Source organism: Amphiura filiformis, chromosome 15, assembly GCF_039555335.1.
Source record: "Amphiura filiformis chromosome 15, Afil_fr2py, whole genome shotgun sequence".
In the NCBI taxonomy this organism is placed as follows: Eukaryota; Metazoa; Echinodermata; class Ophiuroidea; order Amphilepidida; family Amphiuridae; genus Amphiura; species Amphiura filiformis.
The window spans coordinates 46505187-46511650 of record NC_092642.1 but is presented as its reverse complement, the minus strand read 5'-3'; positions in this window follow the sequence as shown (position 1 = coordinate 46511650).

Sequence of the window (6464 nt, the reverse complement as noted above, 5' to 3'; positions counted from 1 at the left end):
CTATAAAGATACATAATTTAATGTTCTGCGTGTTAGCCATATGCTTCAACATAAAAAGTACCACGTTTTGAGATATTTTCTCAAAATATCAAGAGCTATTATATCTTAAAAAATACTGAACCAATACTAGGCTTGTTTGTACTTATTGTAATGTTTTGTTCATTAAAATTCACAATTCTGAAATCTTTGAATTGAAAAAGTAATTGAAACTCGTCTGCAGACCACACCCGCGTAGAGAGGGTTGAAATCATAATGCAACATTGGTGCAATTGAGTTTCTCATTAAGAAAAAAAACAAAACAAGATACACTCTTGGTACTAATATGCCTACAATAATTAGACAGTTATGCCGAAATTTACGATCTGGTATATAGAACCATTGGAACGTTATTGAACTTAATAGTATATATCGTATTAATCAATATAAATCCTTTTGGGTATGGCCATGTGATCCGTTGCAGCAAACTATATCTTATAAGTTGGAATCAAATTGGTAAGTTACGAAAAATTGAAAAACTGTTCTTGAAAAATCTAAATAAAACTAGATAACACATATAATGCCCATAACCCACCATAGCTCCTCTTTACCCATCGTCCCTTCACACAGCCCTCCATGTCACCCCTTAAAGCCGTAATGTACGATCTTTTAAAATGAGTTTGGTCAATTTGGCCTGATTTATTAGCATATGTGACGTGTCATGTCAAAAGCAGACACTTTTGGTCAGGTTATCAATTTTGAGGTTTTTACATATCTTAAATATAGAGATAATTGCTCCACAACGCTGTTTTCCCCCAATTAAATATTGAGATCGTAAGTTATGGTATTATAAAATTGGAAATTGAGATATCGGCCTTTAACAATATTATTGACAATGTTGAGAGTAAGATTTACCTTGAAACGTGTCTCAAAAAATACAAGATGCCAGTTATATTCTGGTCTGAAATTATCAGACAATATTTTTAATATCACAAATTCGCAACAAACCCAAATTGTGAAAAATTCACCCCCGGGCAGATTTTTGGCTATTTCTCAATTTACGATCCTGCCCAAAAGTGTCTGCTTTTGACATGACACGTCACATATTTGTAATGTTTAAACATGTTCTAACTTACACCTAAATGGTCTTCAGCCAAATTTATTGCGTTTTTAGGACAACAGAGCAAGTTTGAATTAAAGTCATAATTATGACTTTAAATATGACCCAGAAACCCATAGGATAGTAAATGACGACATCTTATGAGAATAAACTTTCCGGACAGTTGTTACTAATTCAGTTGTTATAATATTTAGCAAAGAATAACCAAATTATATTTGACTGAAATCGTATATTAGGGCTTTAACTCACCGTGACACCTCTTAACCTAACCTGGCCATTCGAATTCGTAATCCACCATGACTAACACACCGTGACACCCCTTAACCCAACCTGTCCATTCGTAATCCACCATGACTCCTCTTATCACAGCATGACACCGCTTAACCCACCCTGACAAGTCTTGATCCACCATGACACACCTTAACACACCGTGACACCCCTTAACCCAACCTGTCCATTCGTAATCCACCATGACTCCTCTTATCACAGCATGACACCGCTTAACCCACCCTGACAAGTCTTGATTCACCATGACACACCTTAACACACCGTGACACCCCTTAACCCAACCTGGCCATTCGTAATCCACCATGACTCCTCTTATCACAGCATGACACAGCTTAACCCACAATGACAAGTCTTGATCCACCATGACACACCTTAACACACCGTGACACCCCTTAACCAAACCTGGCCATTCATAATCCACCATGACTCCTCTTATCACAGCATGACACCGCTTAACCCACAATGACAAGTCTTGATCCACCATGACACACCTTAACACACCGTGACACCCCTTAACCCAACCTGGCCATTCGTAATCCACCATGACTCCTCTTATCACAGCATGACACCGCTTAACCCACAATGACAAGTCTTGATTCACCATGACACACCTTAACACACCGTGACACCCCTTAACCAAACCTGTCCATTCGTAATCCACCATGACTCCTCTTATCACAGCATGACACAGCTTAACCCACAATGACAAGTCTTGATCCACCATGACACACCTTAACACACCGTGACACCCCTTAACCCAACCTGGCCATTCGTAATCCACCATGACTCCTCTTATCACAGCATGACACCGCTTAACCCACCCTGACAAGTCTTGATTCACCATGACACACCTTAACACACCGTGACACCCCTTAACCCAACCTGTCCATTCGTAATCCACCATGACTCCTCTTATCACAGCATGACACCGCTTAACCCACAATGACAAGTCTTGATCCACCATGACACACCTTAACACACCGTGACACCCCTTAACCCAACCTGTCCATTCGTAATCCACCATGACTCCTCTTATCACAGCATGACACCGCTTAACCCACAATGACAAGTCTTGATCCACCATGACACACCTTAACACACCGTGACACCCCTTAACCCAACCTGGCCATTCGTAATCCACCATGACTCCTCTTATCACAGCATGACACAGCTTAACCCACCCTGACAAGTCTTGATTCACCATGACACACCTTAACACACCGTGACACCCCTTAACCCAACCTGGCCATTCGTAATCCACCATGACTCCTCTTATCACAGCATGACACCGCTTAACCCACCCTGACAAGTCTTGATTCACCATGACACACCTTAACACACCGTGACACCCCTTAACCCAACCTGTCCATTCGTAATCCACCATGACTCCTCTTATCACAGCATGACACCGCTTAACCCACAATGACAAGTCTTGATCCACCATGACACACCTTAACACACCGTGACACCCCTTAACCCAACCTGGCCATTCGTAATCCACCATGACTCCTCTTATCACAGCATGACACAGCTTAACCCACAATGACAAGTCTTGATCCACCATGACACACCTTAACACACCGTGACACCCCTTAACCCAACCTGTCCATTCGTAATCCACCATGACTCCTCTTATCACAGCATGACACAGCTTAACCCACAATGACAAGTCTTGATTCACCATGACACACCTTAACACACCGTGACACCCCTTAACCCAACCTGTCCATTCGTAATCCACCATGACTCCTCTTATCACAGCATGACACAGCTTAACCCACAATGACAAGTCTTGATTCACCATGACACACCTTAACACACCGTGACACCCCTTAACCCAACCTGGCCATTCGTAATCCACCATGACTCCTCTTATCACAGCATGACACAGCTTAACCCACCCTGACAAGTCTTGATCCACCATGACACACCTTAACACACCGTGACACCCCTTAACCCAACCTGTCCATTCGTAATCCACCATGACTCCTCTTATCACAGCATGACACCGCTTAACCCACAATGACAAGTCTTGATTCACCATGACACACCTTAACACACCGTGACACCCCTTAACCCAACCTGGCCATTCGTAATCCACCATGACTCCTCTTATCACAGCATGACACCGCTTAACCCACCCTGACAAGTCTTGATTCACCATGACACACCTTAACACACCGTGACACCCCTTAACCCAACCTGGCCATTCGTAATCCACCATGACTCCTCTTATCACAGCATGACACCGCTTAACCCACCCTGACAAGTCTTGATTCACCATGACACACCTTAACACACCGTGACACCCCTTAACCAAACCTGGCCATTCGTAATCCACCATGACTCCTCTTATCACAGCATGACACCGCTTAACCCACAATGACAAGTCTTGATTCACCATGACACACCTTAACACACCGTGACACCCCTTAACCAAACCTGGCCATTCGTAATCCACCATGACTCCTCTTATCACAGCATGACATCGCTTAACCCACCCTGACAAGTCTTGATTCACCATGACACACCTTAACACACCGTGACACCCCTTAACCCAACCTGGCCATTCGTAATCCACCATGACTCCTCTTATCACAGCATGACACCGCTTAACCCACCCTGACAAGTCTTGATTCACCATGACACACCTTAACACACCGTGACACCCCTTAACCCAACCTGGCCATTCATAATCCACCATGACTCCTCTTATCACAGCATGACACCGCTTAACCCACCCTGACAAGTCTTGATTCACCATGACACACCTTAACACACCGTGACATCCCTTAACCCAACCTGTCCATTCGTAATCCACCATGACTCCTCTTATCACAGCATGACACCGCTTAACCCACAATGACAAGTCTTGATCCACCATGACACACCTTAACACACCGTGACACCCCTTAACACACCGTGACAACCTTTAACACACTCTGACACCATTTAACCCACCCGGCACCCTTTAACCCACCCTGACACCCCTTTATATCCACCATGACAGTCGACACCCCTTGATCAACACTAACACCACTTGACCCACTCTGACACCCCCTGACCCATCATGATATCCCTTGGCAAACCATGATACTCTTTGACCCACCATGGTACCCTCTACCCACCGTGACCACCCTTGAACAGTTGAATCTATAAGATTTAAAAATACACTAGCCGCCACCCGTCTTTTTTGGTCACCGTATTTCGCGGTTGGTAAATGGTACTAATACTTCATGTAAATGTTTCATTTAATATAATTTAGAATTATCTGAAAGAAGTTTAAACTTAAAGTTACCATCGCCATCAGCAGAATCATCATCTATGATCATGATATTTGCGCTGCCTACAGCAGTCATTGGCCCAGTATCAAATAACAAAGAGAAAACTTCTGGAGGCTCCTGCTCATTATCATCTGTAAGTGGGATGATAATGTCTTTCGTGATTTCATTTTTGCCGAATACAACTTCATAATTTGACAGTTGTGTGTAATCAGTGCCCGGTGAAGCAGTGTTAGATCTCGTCGAGAGAGCTGCAAGAACATCAGGAAAAAGGTTGTGTAATTAAGAAATAATGGGTAATGCAATATCCTTTACACCCAAATAATGTGTCCATGGCAGTAAAAACGTGACCAACTGTTTTCAAAATACCCCCCAACAGATTTTTGGTGTTTTCGCCAAAAATGTCCCTTAAACAAAGAAGTTTGAACCAAACCATGAGCCCCTAAAACATATTTACATTTTCAAACAGCTTGAAAATTCTCTTTATCTTACAAATCGATGTTTGAAATCCCCTAAGAGCGGAACTCCGTGTTCTTTCACAAAAACACTCCCTTTGTTTGTTGTCACGTGTGTATACACCCGGGGACTCAGTACAAATGACCATACGGGGATGTGCCGCAAACATGGGTAGCATATTTGACCTTTTGGTATACCAAAGGCCCCTTTTTCTAGGCCAATTTTGGTATATGGATTGGTCCTTTTTTGTGTCAAATTTTTTTCGGAAAATAGCCCAATTTTACCTCATTGTAGCCAAAATTTTCGAAATCCCCCCCCCCCAAAAGTTGCAAAAAGTAAGAAAATGTGTTAAATTTGGCCAAAAATGTTGAATTTTTGTATATCGATGGGTCCAAATTTCTTGAAACATTGGTATATTGATGGGTTCACATTCAAATTCTCAGCGTCACACCCGTACCCAAACCAAACTTGAGTACAGTTTGTCCACTCTGAAGTACAACGTGACAACGCGCGCGTATACAGCGCGTTAACAGTGCATAGTGCTGCGTCTCTGCTGCAGCTATGCGTGTCTTCAAAGTCAGCACAATGTGTGCGTCCGCATCGGTACTTTGTACTTTGTACACCCCCGGGTATACTAATATAACCGAGTGCCCCTCCCCACAGAACTTACAGACTACGGTTTCTTCCCTGGTGCTTCCCATCCTTATAAGCCCTACTCTTGCAAGTGTGCCTTCAAGAAAGGTGTAGGATTGACTAACTATAGAGAACATTTCTGGGTGAGAAGAACAATACGATCGAAACATTAAGCGTTTATATATTGGGCTATTCCATTTAAAATCCACACTACCTCTGTGGACGATTTTGGATCTTCCACATGTGTAGTATGAATTTCAAATGGAATGAACACATTAGGCAGCTCCAACTGAAACTCACTCTCCCTCTGTGGAAGACTCAGTTGAATCCTTTTTAGAGGGTGTATGAAATTCAAATTGAACTGCCTAATGTGTTCATTCCATTGGAACTTTATACTCCCCCTTTGGAAGATATTTCCAGAATCTTCCACAGAGGTAGTGTGGAATTTAAATGGAATAGCCCAAATATTTTTTACCATCCCAACACACATAACATATACAACATATATAGTTTTTTAGACGAGCTAAACATTATCGCAATACACAGGGCTCATAGGGTCAACAACGTGATTTCAACACAAAATGCTATTTCTCCCACACATTACGTAGGACAGTGACGCCACTTGCACACATACATCGTTATTACCCAGTGTCTTTGTCTCATGCACAGATTTGGGGTCAATGGTCATTAAGGGGTCACTTCCGGTGTAA